The following is a 16,384-nucleotide window of genomic DNA, read 5'->3' on the forward strand; positions in this document are numbered from 1 at the left end:
GAAACGTCACCATGACGACCACATGTACGTTTTAGCGCGGAGCTAACTCATTCTGTCAACCGGACTCGCATTTTGTTTCTCAGTCTTTTTCTTTACAGAGTCGTTCATTGTATGACCGCTCATTTTCATGTAGCTCACGTTTTATGCTCAGTCTAATGCATGTTGCAAGTCATATGTATTTCAATCTAGATGAATACTCTTAAATGTTTTGGTATGGGTTAACGTCTACAATGATTGATTTGTCTGTACGCAATGTGCTACAATGTATATGTAATATATAATATATAATATAATAATATATATAATGTGTAAAATATAATGATACATGTAATAAAGTATATGATATGTATAATATAATAGTATGAGACATGGAAATCGACTACGCAATTGGTCATTTTTTAAATATTTTTTTAATACATGGAAACTGAATATACAATATCCAAAATGATTGATTCCTTTATTGTTATTTTTTTGTGTTGGTTTTATACTTACGATGATTGATTCGTGTGTATTCAGAGTGTCATATGTATATGTATTACATGGAAATTGACTACACAAGATGGCAGATGATTGATTAATTTTCTTTGATTATTTTTGGCGGGTTTAATGCTTACTGTCGGTGCATAACGTGTCATATATGAAATGCATGGAAATTGAATAATATAATATAACATGCCAATGATTAATTCATTTTCTGTTATTATTTATTTGCGGGTTTAATGCTTACGGTGATTGATTCGTCTTTACGCAAAGTGTCATATGTAAAATGTAAAATATGGGAATTCATTTACATAACAGACTACGACATATACCAAATAATTGGTTATTTTCTGTTCTTAATGAGGCAATGCGGTCGCGCGATCATGAAAAGTCCACGAATATATATAATTGCTGCGACAACAATGGAATCTTAGCGTAAAATACTCCGCGTGAGTATCACAAGCATTGAGAAATCTCAACAGCCGAAAGTTTAACAGTTAAATTTTCTCTGAAGTGGAAAACAGTGTGAAGATAAAAACACAACGATTTGTCGCTTATAAGTGATATAACTGGAGACTTGGGAAGGGAGTCTTGGGGAGAGAACAAGCTAATAAAGTTAGGATGAATTAATACGGAAGCAGTATGTGCCTTAACTCATTCAACACCTTTTGTTTTGAGCATTTTGTTGGTATTGGTTCAAGCGTACTTGTATAGCTGTTGTATCCAGAAACAAGGGTCCATTAACCACCCTGTAATATTAATTTTATTATATGTAGAGATATGTTCACTTCACACTTCACGCTACTGAAAGACTTACTTCCATCTTTGAATCTAAAGCATTTAACATGTTTCCCATTGATTGCCACGCATATTTATTTTTTGGAGCACAATATCTTGTATTATAGAGTTGTAAAACCCAGGCCTAACCTGGTATCCTAGTTAAATATCTCATACCAGGAACTCTTGCTTTAGCCTCATAGTGCCACTATCGACCTAAAGACTACATAAGTAGTATTAGGTTTAGTCTTGTTCGGAAAAGTTCTGAACGTTTTGTTCAATCCTTTGAAATGCGGTCAATATCGACTTGTCTTTCTGCTATGCTCAGCTCTCGCAGTGCACAACCTTCCAGACTATCAAACATTCTTGATTAATACTTTCCATAATTTCGTACTGGAGGAAAATGTTTCATGTACGATCCTATGTTGGGTTTTTGGAATTAAATGGACAAATATATTGTATGCAAATTTGAAGGTACAGATTATTTGAAAATTTAAAGTTTGCCACAACCATCAAGTCAAATGCAATATACATTGGACTCCACTCACTGCCCAACGATTCGTAATCAAGTTTAAAAAAAATACAAATATAGCAGTAGGAAAAATTAGTTTCACAATCTCCCGGACTGGAGATAGTCAAACGATTTTAACAGTGTTAAGATAACGTACACAGAAGTTAAATATCCGCCCCTAGCTGTCGTGGTACACCGAAAAATAACCAGGATTGTGGCGTTACTGATTATAATCAGGCTATCGTTAAATACAAGGGATTGGTATTCACTTTGGTCTTAATCCCTGGGATTTGTCAAAGTAGGGGGTACTTATCTTACATGTATAGAGGACAGACACCGCTACTGTAATACTTAGCCTACTGTGTAAGGTAGGGATATGTACATGTACCGATACAATACACAAATAGGAGAATTTGATATCTAATTATCAAAGGTTATTTTATATGAATACCAGACAGGATTAAACCATTTGGAGTTAAGTGACGAGCTAAGTAGGGATTTATATAACAGAGTGACAACAGGACATGTGAACGTGTCTCTTTGTTTGAAAAATTGTATAGATTGAAAGATAGAGAAAGAAAAAATGGAACAATGACAAAGTTATGGGATTCATGTGTGAATTTCTTAAAAAAAAAAAAGAAACACACAAAAACACACACATGGGACTCAAAGCTACGTTACGTTTGCGTGCCACTTGCGTTTAAACAGACAAGGAAAACGGTCAAAGGTCGCCAAGCGTCAATAACACACTTAGGACAATAACTGATAATTGGGTAAAAGAGACTTGAGTTGAGATTTAACTTTTATTTAACATCTGTAAACCTGGCTTAGAGACTATATTTTAATATCCCTCCCACCTACATACTGTCTCGATAATCCAAACGTGTTTTTTATATCAGCAATGACACCTGTCTATAAAGACCATATATGTAGTATATAGGTTGGCCCGTGGTAGGAGGCCTTTAATTTATTGACAGGTGGTATTGTAGTGTTATCACAGATTTTTTTTTTAAATTACGCAATTGTAATTCGATATCGTACATCATCATACCAAAAACCTGCTAATTTTTCCAGACGTCACAATATAATATGCGATTTATTCATCAGTGAAACCAGAAACATGAAGATGTAGTGGTGTTGATTCACTGAATTCCATTAACGATTGTAATTAGTGCGAGATAAGCATTTTACCTGAAGTTAATTAACAACTTACCTTTCATTTCCGTTATATATAACGGCGACATTGATTTGAGGAAACGACACCCATACTGTGGCCAATTTATAGTGGAACTATCGATTTCGCTTCATACATTTACCGTGTCACTCACAGTGCACAGTTATAGGTATTTAATCCTATAATCATGACTTTATGACAACACTGTTTTGATAGGTACGTTATTTGATATACAAGTAAATGTTTAATTGTAACTTTGTGAACATTAACTCCTCAGTTCTTTCACTCCCACGCAGCTGGCTTTTAATAACTACTAATGAAATCGATAGTTTTGATGTACATATATATTATAACGCTTTTCTGTCTTGGAATTATCATTGTTATGTACAGTAGCGTAAATTTAACATTTTAAGTTTTGACTGTTCTTACTGCAAACCTATCAATAAAACTGCCTCTTAAGACGTTATCGTGGAAATCATTAAATAGTCTGAGTACATTATTAGAAAAAAATAATTACTGGCTCAAAAATGTGTAAAATGTGTAATTTTCATTTGCATTTCACGGCCTATCTGATATGTATATCGGTCATAGTATGTTAATATCAATATTAATCCTGTGGTGTTTGTTTAGGTGACAGCGGCTTACATACGCACACATCATTTATCATTAACTTATACCGAAATTTGACAACTACAAAATCACGTGACAAGTCCACAGTTTACATTGATGTATATACAGGAAAACAGGTCGAAGAATTTGTTTGGTGTAAAAGTTACAGAAACTGGTAGAAGACATGTTCACACTGTACTGATTCCAAAATGACCGATGGAAGCATTAAATGGTGAAAATTTAATTCATACCTGTAATTAAAAAACTTTATATTGAGATACCATATGAAATCATTTTCATTTTTATCTCACTTTCAATGATTTTCCGAAATGTCAATGTTTATTGATTGCGGTGCTGATCATAGTTTTAAAAAAATGCTCATATACATATGGCTAAATACCAATCGATGATGGTGGGTCATTCTAGCTGACATGCCCTAGATATGTCCAAGGATATAGAAACTTATTGATTTTAGCTTTTAGATAAAAGGAATTTGAGCTACGATTAAAATCTGTTCTTGTTAAAAACCTGTAGTAATGTGGTTGCGATGTGATTTTCACAAAATTTGATGTTTGACCCATTTTGGTAAATACTGCACAATGCATATGTTAAGATTTTAGCGTAATTCTTTAAATGGTACACAGATTTTACTGAAAAATATATGTCCGAGTACACATATATACTTTGTATGTATTACTATACTCTACGAAGTTCAATTGTTTCTTTATAATTTCTTAAATAATTACTGGTCATGGTATTAAAGATTATAAATGTTTGCTACGCTAGTATATTATATACACATGTATATTGTGAGGTTATTTTACCTTCCGAAAACAATTATGTGCATCATCGTGTTCGCGGGATATTTAAAATCACGCCATTTCATCACTAACAACTCTATGAAAATATAAATGATATAACACTTGGCCATGGCAATTTATTTTTCTCCAGATTAGAAAATGAAAAGTGTTTCAGTACAGAAGAAACAGCTATGGAATTTCTTTCAAGTTATTCATTTTTCAAACATATTTGTTGAAGACTGCTAGAGTTGTCTCCCCTATAACGTAAACATGCTCAGAGGAGGATATCTTGATTCCCATCCCCTTGAGAAGTGCGCGATCCTTTCTTCTTAAAAACACCCCTATACCATACACTGGCGGCAACATGAGGAAACACTTCCTACAAATTGAGCTACACGAGAATAAGGTCAAAGGTTCAACACGTTCATTAACTTAATATTTGTTCATCTACCTGTATATTTTTCAACTTTATTGCAAAATCATAATTTCAAAATGTAAATATTAGAAAATGTAAATATTTAGAAGTTATTCCCCTTACCTTACGGTATAGTCAACAAGAATTTAAGTCGAATGTCAAAAGTATATTTGTTTCGCTTTATCTACGTAATCACATGCTCTATAGCCTCATATGTCAAATGGGCCTATAACCACGGATACTAATTTGTGAACAGCTTAGAGACGACCTACGAACTAGGTTGTGATAAAGCGGTATATAAGAACCTCGAATTATTATTATTACAGTGTATATTATTTGTTGAACATACCAGCCAATGCAGACCAAAAGCACGATCGAAATCAGAATTAAGGCGGCCATTGTATCCTAATTTGTTATATCATAGCTAACTGGCTCGTAAAACCGCCGATTGATTTCCTAAAATTGACGAACCAATCAGTGTTGTAATAACAAAATCGATATATGCAATACTTGGGTTTACGTAAGCTGCCAGTAAATTAACAAAAACTTTCATGGAGTAAACACCCACAACAAGGTTGTCTTGGAAGAGCCTGAACTCTGATATGCGCACATACTCGTTACTCTCATTTACAATTTTCAGAAATCAGCGCCATATCAGACGACCATACTTGAACTTCAAGAATAATCTGTTTTAATGTTTTTTCCCTGAATTATCTCCCTTATGCCCTTTCATATTCTGAGAAATTAACATGGCTGAGCAAAACACGAAAGCCCAGTTTAAGACAGTCATCTACAACTGACCGACTCCTGAACTAGACATTCACAACCTACTACTTCACAAACACATGTCTGCTACCAATAACACCTATAATTTATATCTCTTTCCCTTTTACACAATCAATCCATGTAACAGTTTATAGTAGCAGCACACATTTCAAGATTCACATATCCTCCACTCAATTGCTACTAGACAATGTCACGTGCGCTCGCTCTGGAAACAGAGAGGGGAAGGCGCTTAAGATTAATATCCACATCATACTGTAGATCGTTAAGGGAAAGAACACTACGTGATACAGAATAAGGTGAATGGACAACTAATGAGACAGGTAGAGTATAACTACATGTCTATTTGACACCATTACGTTATCACCTGAGAAGTGGCGATACCTTTCTTAGAGTGTTGATGTTAGTTTGAGAGTAGAGAATTTGGCGTCGAGAGAGATACTAATCTAAGAAAACTACTCTATAGCGAAGCAATGAACAAACTGTCAAATATCGAGTGTGTTTGTACTTTGTCCTTCTAACTATCCCTCTTTCTTCATAAACCAGTATTTCTTTGTTGTACATTGACTAAACCTGTTACATGTATGACAAATATGCGTATTTTTTAGTGTATTCAATAAGGACACAATATGAATACTTTAAATCCTTTGATATTTGATATGTGTGTGTTCGTCCATTTATTTTTGAAAAAATCCAGAGTAACTGAATTGGAATAACATTAACAGGTTATACTTTGTGGGCAGACATGTTCGCAGGTTATTTAATCTTAATCAGATAAACACGTGGATCTTTATGAATAACAGGAACTACAGGTAATATAACTACTTTTAACAATGTAGATTTCCTCATTGTGTCGTCTCTCACCAATATTGCCCTTCTGCCTCAAAGAGTAGACAGACGTAAGCTTGACAGTAGTGTATCTCCTTTTATCAATAATGGACGCACGTATCCTTCCACAGAATCTTAGGTGGAGAGTTATGTGTGGTTCTTTTACTCCGTATAGATCTGTCGTTTGCTTATGGACACTTTCACAAACAGTAACGATCTGCTGTACAAATTCCAATATCTTCTTTACATTGTTACTATAATTCCGTGATGCTTTCCTTCTTACTCACTGCATGCTGCTCCAGTATTATTCATAATAATATAATAATAATAATTCGAGGTTCTTATATACCGCTTTATCACAACCTAGTCGAAGGTCGTCTCAAAGTGGTTCACAAATTATTATACGTGGTTATAGGGCCTTTGCATCCAGCCAATATATCTCTCAACTCCCGGGGGAGCATACAGCTGGTGCTGCCGTTTCGGCGTTTCACAGCTAGCATTCAAACAATTCAAGCACTGCCCAACCACGTACTTATTTACAGCTGAGTAGACTAGAGCAAGGTGTAACAATTAACCAATTAATAAACAAAATCCTCATAAGTACATTAGGCAAAGTGTCAAACACTAAGAGGTTAAGCGTCTTCCCCAGCACAGCCTATTCCGCGTAAAATTCGGATTAGGCTGTTTGGAACAGATCAAAGTAGACGAAAACCATGGGTATTATGGTAGAGGAACAGTTAATTATCGCAATAGCTTCTCTCGGTTACTGCATATTTGACGGTGTGGACTTTTTCTTGAAGAAACTAAACACCTAGATTTCGACCTCCCGCCTCGTTTAGCCAAGTTCCGTCATGTGAAATAAAGACACAAAAAAGAGTCACAGGGATAAAAACAAAAAGAAAAATAAACATCAATACTCCGTCAAAGCGGTGTTAAAACTCACCAAGTGCGAAAACCGGAGGAATGATTTAAAGAGGAAGTGATAAAAAAAACCACCGACTAGACTTACCGGAAAAAGATCTATATCTATTCTTGACCTTAGAGGAAACAATATGAAAATATAATTACGTAATTTTACCAGTACAGCTAGAACACATGGCACACAATAGAAAGGAAGTATCCAAATGTTTCGATATAGAAAATACAATATCGCCAAACATCAGGTTAACTTTATGAAAAGAATCGATATCAATAAGCCAAAGCGGTCTTGTGCTCAATTAGTCCGACGAACTCACAAGCTACGGCACGTCTACGATAGCAAAGCTTGTATGAAATGACATTAACAAAGAATTCGAGAAAATTTGAACTTTTTTGATGTCATGATGTCATGCAATTAAAATCCAGGACCAATCAAATGTCATAGTCATGTGTAAAGGATTAGCTGGCTGTGTTTGATTTAATTTTGATATCACTTCTCATATTCTTTACACTTTAAGCCTCGTTAGCATATATAGAGGATCTGGCATATGTTTCCCTTCATATAAGATTTATGATGCAAATTTTGGATTTTTCATGTTTGCGAGCCCCTGGCGATTCATATTTAACTTGAGGACTTTCTACATCTAAACCGTCCAACCACACATCACGGCAATGTGTTGAATCTTTGAGCAAGATACTTTACTCCGCTTGTTCCATGCTACTCAGCTGTAAATGAGTACGTGGTAGGGCAGTGCTAGAATTGTTGAATGCTAGCTGTTAGCGCCGAAATGACAGCTCCGGCTGTATGGTCCCCAGGGAGTTGAGAAAGATATTGGCTGGTTACAAAAGCCCTATAGCCACGGATAATAATTTATGAACCGCTTTGAGACGATCTACGAGCTAGGTTGTGATAAAGCGGTACACAAGAACCTCGAATTATATACAATTTTTGACCTATTTTCAGGTGAATACGAGGATTTATTAACCCGAGAAGGTGATATTTCCCGAGGCCGGAAATAACTGTTTTATTATATGACATTTTTACAAACTTAACCATGAGTAGCACCAATCCATATTTAGCTTATTTCGCCATGATTATGGCACCCGAATAATGAAATTCTGTACAACCACTCATCATACATGTTTATCCAACCACACATCATACATGTATGTCCAACCACACATCATATTTGTACGTCCGACCACACTTCATACATGTATGTCAAACCACACATCATACATGAGTGTCCAACCACACATCATACATGTATGTCCAACCACTCATCCAGTCATCGATTCCCATGTCCCTGTGGCCTGATGGATGTCTTGATATGTTTGCTTGGCTTTTATTTTGTTCTAAAACAATATTACGTCTGCCTATATTGAGTCCTGAACCGACACTTTTAGCGTACACATTTATTTAAACCAGGTGAACGCTAAATACAGAGAAACAGCCGGGATTGTCGCTTTCCTAACAAGGGACCTATCAAATACCCATACGTCTACAGCCAATGTAATTTCCCTATTGTGTCACCATAAACACGTTGAAGGGACAAAACGATCATACAATTTGACAAATTGTTTTAAATTTATGGTGGTGCGGTGACGTAGAGTTTTAACGATATATGCTTACTGGTGCCGTTATCGTGCAGATATTTGTTTTTAACTGTTTCAATGTGCACATCATCGATCTTTTAGGACTTTCAACGCGTTCAGGTATCAGACAAGAGTTAATATCCAATGTTTGTTCAATGTCAACAGTCTCTCATTCTCTTTAAACAAGGTTTACAACACACACACAGAATCTCTTCATGGTCGTTAGTTTATTTTTCACTTGATCAAAACAGACATTTGAAATGTGTAATTTCCTAAAGATCGGTCAATAATAGGAACAAAAACATTTTTATTATGTATATTTCATTCTGAGCTACTTCCGTTCCGTCTGTGGCCTATTTCAGGACACTAAAACAATGAAAAAACTTATTTCTATACAAATCGATGGTTTGGAAAACGAATGCAATATATAACGAGCAGCATACCCTGCCGAGGACATGGGATATTGTTGTGAGCGAATTGCACGGAAACAGATTTTTCCACAACCGATATTTGATGTTAGAGTAACAATGCTTCGAATATTGACTGGGTTGAATTTCTTTCTTAATTCTTTGAGCAATACAACACCAGAGAACGAGTTACAAACGTGGCCGATTTTGACGCGAGCAGTATAATTAACGGAGATCGATTTTATTCCTGTAACTTGGTGTGACAAATTCTAGTGTCGGATATATAACGTTCATCGGAAAGAGTTCGCTACACGGCAAACGATATTTGAGTTTGTAACACTTAGTCAGACTTCGGGAGTCTCTATGCCAATGATAGCGCGGACTTTGCATTTCATCAACACAGTTCATACTATTTAATAGTGAACGTAGTATTGCATAATTAACTAAAACATTTATTTATTTATCATCAGACCTTAAAAATGTATATTAAATATAATTGACAGATTGTGGAAAGTGCATTACTTAATGGCGATAACTTGAAAAATGGATTTAATGAACGTGGATTTTATTTGACGGCGAAAACGAACACTACCTTTTATAATTGCAGAAACGAAAGCATGTTTGTCTCTAAACATGTACCGTAGATAGCTGCACTTGATGCGCAATTTGTCTGATTTATTAGGGGACTGTGTACATGTCTCGGCCTCCCGGAGCTGTCTGTTACCTGGTACCCAGGTGAGGGGAACACGGATCGATCCTTTAGGTAATTATATGTAAGTCATGGATACACACAAAATGTTCGTAACACTTTGATTAGGGCTAAGTATGGGGATTTGTCCTGTCAAACCTGACAAGTCATAAGCTTATCTGTACAGGGAAGGAGATAAAACAGATACCTATAATGAGTGTCTGTGCGTCTACCGGTAACTAATTACATCTGACAACATATGGAAAGGAGACAGTTGGTTGGATATACGTCCTTGATACGTTTGGAATTCCAAGGGCCATGAGTGTAACCATATACCTTCATATACGTGCGTACAGTAAAACCTTACCGGAAGAAAATTTAAACAAGATTATCGACGTATAACCACCTCAAAGAAATAATACAGAGCATATATAGTGATAATGACATTTGACAAATAATAAGATACACAGCCTACAAGAAAAAAACTAATATTTAACGAAAGAAAACAAAAGCTAAAAGTAGAGGAGATTCAAAAGATAAAAACTTGAATGCGTTGAAAAGGAATGTTTGAGTGACAAGATATATATTTACACACGGAGCACTGTGAGAGTGACGGTGTGTCGACACAAAGAACACGGTGAACCTATATACTGAAAAACCTAACGCTTTATTATTGCTTTACATTCTGTATTCGTTCTCCGAACAAACAGAAGAATATTGAAGTTCATGAAAGTGACAAGATCTTTTGAATGGTATGTTGAATTTAAAATTTCATACAAAAACCTTCATTGCTTCATAAAGCCCTTTGTCGACACGGAGAATTTGAAGAGGTTTCCTGCTTTGACAGGATACAGTGAAGTACACATACGTGTGACGAGGTTTTTTGTATCAACCCTATAGAAGGTTGTGATACACACTCAAAAACAAACTCCCGCCCCTTGTAAGCCATCGATTGGAGTGGCGAGTTTGTATGCATTCTAAACAACAACACGTGGAACCGGAGAGTTCGTGTCGGGCTTTTGATCCGGACGGTGGCGGTTTAAATCATGAGAGTTTTAAAGAGGAAAGTTTTGACAGCATCTGTGAACTAGAGTAAACAAGAGGATAAGTGAATCCGTCCAATCCGCTCTCGATATGTCAACACTGAGTGTGCCTGGTCGCGGGTCAGAGGGGATTTTCGTACGAAGCTCAAACAAACCAAAACAGCCCACCAACAAATTCAGGTTAACAGACGGAGAACGGAAACTACCACGACCGATCGTGTTTTGGAGCGATAATGAAAAAGATGCTTTCCGGCGCAACAAAGTGGTACAGACTCGCTATTACATGCTTTTGGATGATATAGAAAATCAAAAACGGTCATCACAGAGAACGATTAGGTACGAAGCACACAAATTCCGGCAAAGGAGTGCAAGAATCATGCAGGATAAACATGTTTCAGACAGTAGTTCATATCTAGGTTCGGAAATCATGAGTCAATCCTCCAGGAATATAACATCCCAGGATCAAGACACGCAGGATGATAGTGGCTCCCTCACATCGTTCGGAAGTTCCGAGAAAGAGGCTGGGTTTTGGGATAAAGCACCCCGAAAGGGTGTTATAACAAAGAATAGGAAACCAACTGTCAAGTTTTCTGTTTATCGAGAATATATTCCATATGAAGATTCTCATCTAAATGTAGAACATAAACCCGTTGATAAAAACATACAATTGAGATGTTTATCAGCGATCCAACCGCATAATATACCAGACCTTCCCATGTATTGTACAGAACGGAGTAAAAGTGTTTTACCAGATGTGACGCAAAACGACAAGGTTTCACGTGCGAATTCTTTTTCGACTACTTCACGTGATTTGTCAAAACTCCGGCCAATACGGACAGCGTTTTCAAGTTCAAATACTCTGACGTCAAGTAATGACGCGAAGAAAAGTACTGTTGATATTAAAATGCGAACTCCAAACAAATTATTTTTTGATAAATCACAAGCGGCCTACCAGTTGCGGAAAGAGCTGCAGCGTCTCGCCCGGATTAGGAAACAAAGCATTGCTTCTTCTCCATTCAGTATGGAACAGGCGCTTAAGGATGAAAAAGAGAAATACATTGCTAGCAGGGAAAAAGTCACAGAATACTTGCAACGAATGGACAAGGAGAAACCTTCCGAATGGATATGTAATAAGTGGAATTTAGCGGAAGTAGAGCAAAATTAATGAGTATTGGATGGATTTTTTTATTCAGTCTGCAATAGAACATGATCATGTTCATCAGCAAGCTCGAGCATGACTTATGTACTTTTTACTGAAGTTTGTGAGGGTATCTGATATCAAGTGGGAGAATCTTCGTGGTGAGGTAACAGACTATATCTGATAAAGTGACAGAAAATGTGGTGAAGCTATGTTCATGTTCATGGATAATCATGCTCAATTGTCTCTGCTATGAATTAATGTGGAATGCTACAATATAATGACATTTCAATACTTTTCAAAAATATATATGATACAGTGAAACCCAAGTAACCAAGAAACCTGTTCAATCCGATGTTGTACTTTATTTAACAAACCAGGTCTTACCGTATCAAATTTTATTTTTGTTCTGCCAGTTTTTGTTAAAATTGAATTATTCAGAAACTTGAAAAAAAAACAAGATTTATCCATCTATATCATTGAATTTTTCCATGTTAATTCTAATTGAGTTATTATTCATCAAAATCACTTCTATAAACCACAAAAACTGATCAATTTGATATTCGGTAGATTTATTTTACTCGATATAGATAATTGATCGTTTGTCGATTTGGACAGGTTTTACAGCATGTGTTTTCGATCTGTTTATACTGTTTGACTGCAGGTGTTTTTTAATAGAATTTAACAGGTTTTTACAATTCAGACACATATTGAATCGCAAATGCCTGATCGATATACGATTACGTGTCAGAGTGACAAACACTATTCTCTGTATAGCCTTATCACTACGGGACTTATTACAGTGAGGTATCGCACAAAGGCAGGGGGGGCCTTGTAGTTCCCCACATTATTAGCATTAGAGCCAACACACTCAGGGACTTGGACAGAAACTTACAATGGCTATTTATTTAAGGTGTATCGCACCCTATAAAGCAATTGATTTATCCTACGTCATCAGTTGTTGTGTTCACATTTAATCAATAGTCACCAAGGTCTTAATATACAAAATGAGTCTTAACGTATTGTTTAACATCTAACAACTTAGGTGCCGCTCAAAGTTCCCAAACAATATGTTTTGTATTTACTTGTGAAATGAAAATAACGCAGGTATTTATTGATAATATTTTACCATTAATCTATACGCAGTGTAATTTAATTAGCATATGAAATTTAATTTTAATGGCAGCTGGCCAAATGTTTCAGTCTCTCCAATTTTCAATCATTCTCTATCGTGTCTTGTTAAACTTGTAAAAATGAAATTAAATATTCTGGTTTCTAAATTATGTCTGTTCTTAATCACGTGTCATTTTGCTATTATTTACTTTAATATAACCAAAGTTTGAATACATCTTATAAACAAGATGAGCATGTATCTGATTTTAATCTGCTATATCTAGTGGTGCAAATTCGTCTCCACCATCTCATTATAATTTCGGCGAACGCAATTTCAATATATTACATACGAAACTCAGGCATCAGTGCAGCTCCTTAAACACTATTTGTTCCGTGTTAAGATTGTTGATAATCCATCATGCGCTTGTGGACATTCCTGTGAGGATTTTGGTCATTTTTTCTTAAAATGTAAACTTTTTTAATACAGCACGCTATTTCAAAACATAAACTCGTTGAATATATATCCAGTAAATTTAGGTTTATTTTTATTTGGGAATGAAAATATGTCGGTAGACACCAATGCAGAAGTATTCAGACACGTGAAACTTTTTCATCAAATCCAGCAACAAGTTTTAAGTAAAAATATAATAATTGTAAATATAGTGTGCATGCCGTGTTAAATGCTATCATGTAAATATCAATATGCACTGAATTAAAGGAAAAGGCGTTGATAAGTTGATATAACTTGTGCCTAATCCTCTGCTCAAATTTGGGGCAATAAATATGTTTAAATCAAATCTGATTCAAAATCTATTTATAGTACAATAAAGACACGTAGCTCCGCTCGGTCAGTTGTCGGAAATATTTTGTTTATATCCAATATACTATTGTTTAGACTAAAATGTAAATTCTGGGTTGAAGCTGATTTTCCGTCAATATTTTTTTTTTTTAAATGAATACGACTATCTCAGTAAGGACAATTTATTGTTGAAATTACTCCGATAACTAGTCGGTTATTGTATGTGTACATTAACTACAGGGTGTAATTAGAAGAACATTCATTTATTTAGTTATCGAACGAGGGCACACATCACGATGGATATTTACAATGATGTTGTGTCTATGACGTCAGAAAAAAATGTCACTTCAAGAAAAAGTGATATATAATCATTTGATTTCACAATTTTTGTTTGCAATGAATAAAAGTGTCGTTTATAATTATCGTTGATAGTCCTATACATGCACGCAGGGTTAATTTCAATTAATTATTTCTGTATTTATGAGCCTTGTTACGAGTTTGACCGAGATATGTTATTCCAGTAAAAAATAAACTCGGACCTACATATTTCGTTTGTTTGACACTGATTGTAATGGATAACAAAACATCGTCGTAATAACATTCATTATTTAACCTAGGCTTACCGTCGTGACAAACAAACAGTAATTAGGGTTGACTGGCGGATATTGCTTAAATCATGCCAATGTTGGCGGAAAAACAGTCGTGGCTTTGCCTGGGAACCAACTCCTGGTCGATCCGGTCGCCATGGAGTCACTTGCAACCACCGGAAATATAAGGATTCCTAACTTATTAAAATAGTTCAAAATAGATTCATTTATCGCCACGTATCGGAATTTAGCAGCCAATTACACAATGAGTTTCGTCCGTTGCTGTGAATTTAACGAAAATCACGATCAAAACAAAAATGTCGATGCTTATAAAAGTAGATTTGTGTAATAAACAGTTTTATTTATCGCCATCTTGTTTTGTGAACATACTCACGTTTTCATGTCTACCTTTTAAATTCTGGATCTGATCAGTGTACATGTGTTTACATCAACGATTTGTTTTGATATACGTCTGATTGATTTTTTGACATTTAAATTTGTGATGATAGAAGATCGACATGTGCATTTACGTGTAATAAAGAAAATATTAATAACTCATAATTCAAATAGATATGTATGTGGTATCAGCCTTGAAATGTAATAAATATTTATAAAGAAACAAACAAAGTTTAAAGAACGGCAAAAGTAATTTCACAATTCTATCATTTTACCTCATACATGTATATAAGTATTCAAGATGTACAAATGGATAATTAGATACATTTAAGGTATACATGCATTTATTCTACAATACAAGTTAATTAAGTTAAAATAGTTCAATATATGACGCCCATACACTGAGCAAACCATTCAGGTGAAAAAAACAAAATTGTCAATATCGACTTTTTAGTACCAATAGAAAATGTTACAAAGCCTTTCCGTGTCCAGTGGTCAGTACTGAGTGACCTTTACATGATTGGCCATATAAATGTATATGCTACCCCGATTGTATTGGAGCGGGTTGCAAACGTTCAGTTTATAAACCATCCTGAACAGTAGAGCCGGTACGGGGTTACAAGTGTAAAACATTAAATCATCTCCGGTTACATATATTTGCTTAAACCCATCAAAATTAGTTTCGTTTAAACATGTCTGTACAATGCTTTCCATGTGCTGATAGAATTATGGCCAACCACCGTCCAAAACAAAACGGAATGGTGGACTTATATACCTCCTATTCATTAGCCCAAGGGGAGTGTGGAAGAGTAGATGAATTGCAATATGTGTTTTATTTGGTTTTACCTCTGTTGTATTAATATTCAAATACATCAAGTAATAAACACCTTATTAACTAGTTAAGCAATGAAAGGAACGTGCCAATAAACCAAAGTCGAAAGGTCACATGGGGTTGCGATACCCGGATGAACAATGACGGACACGTTTTCATTAAAACATGGCAAAGAATTTTAGGTCACTTGACGGAGTAAAGTTTGTGTACATTCGTAAAATTGAATAATGACATGCCGGCTTATCGTACAAAGGTGTGACTGTGTGTGATCTTATCCTCATATTGACACAATCGTAGCACCTATCAGGGCAAATATTGACATACGTATACATATTGTACATCGTTCAAAAACATTTTTTTCACCTGGTGTTACCTTTACCTAATATAGTTGTGTATTTATCATTGAGTAATGTAAAGTAAGACAAACTTGAATAAACAAGAGAAACCCTGGACAGTAATGTCAACAAACCATGGACCTTATATACAATAA

The sequence above is a fragment of the Mizuhopecten yessoensis genome, unplaced genomic scaffold, assembly GCF_002113885.1.
Source record: "Mizuhopecten yessoensis strain PY_sf001 unplaced genomic scaffold, ASM211388v2 scaffold2995, whole genome shotgun sequence".
Classification (NCBI taxonomy): Eukaryota; Metazoa; Mollusca; class Bivalvia; order Pectinida; family Pectinidae; genus Mizuhopecten; species Mizuhopecten yessoensis.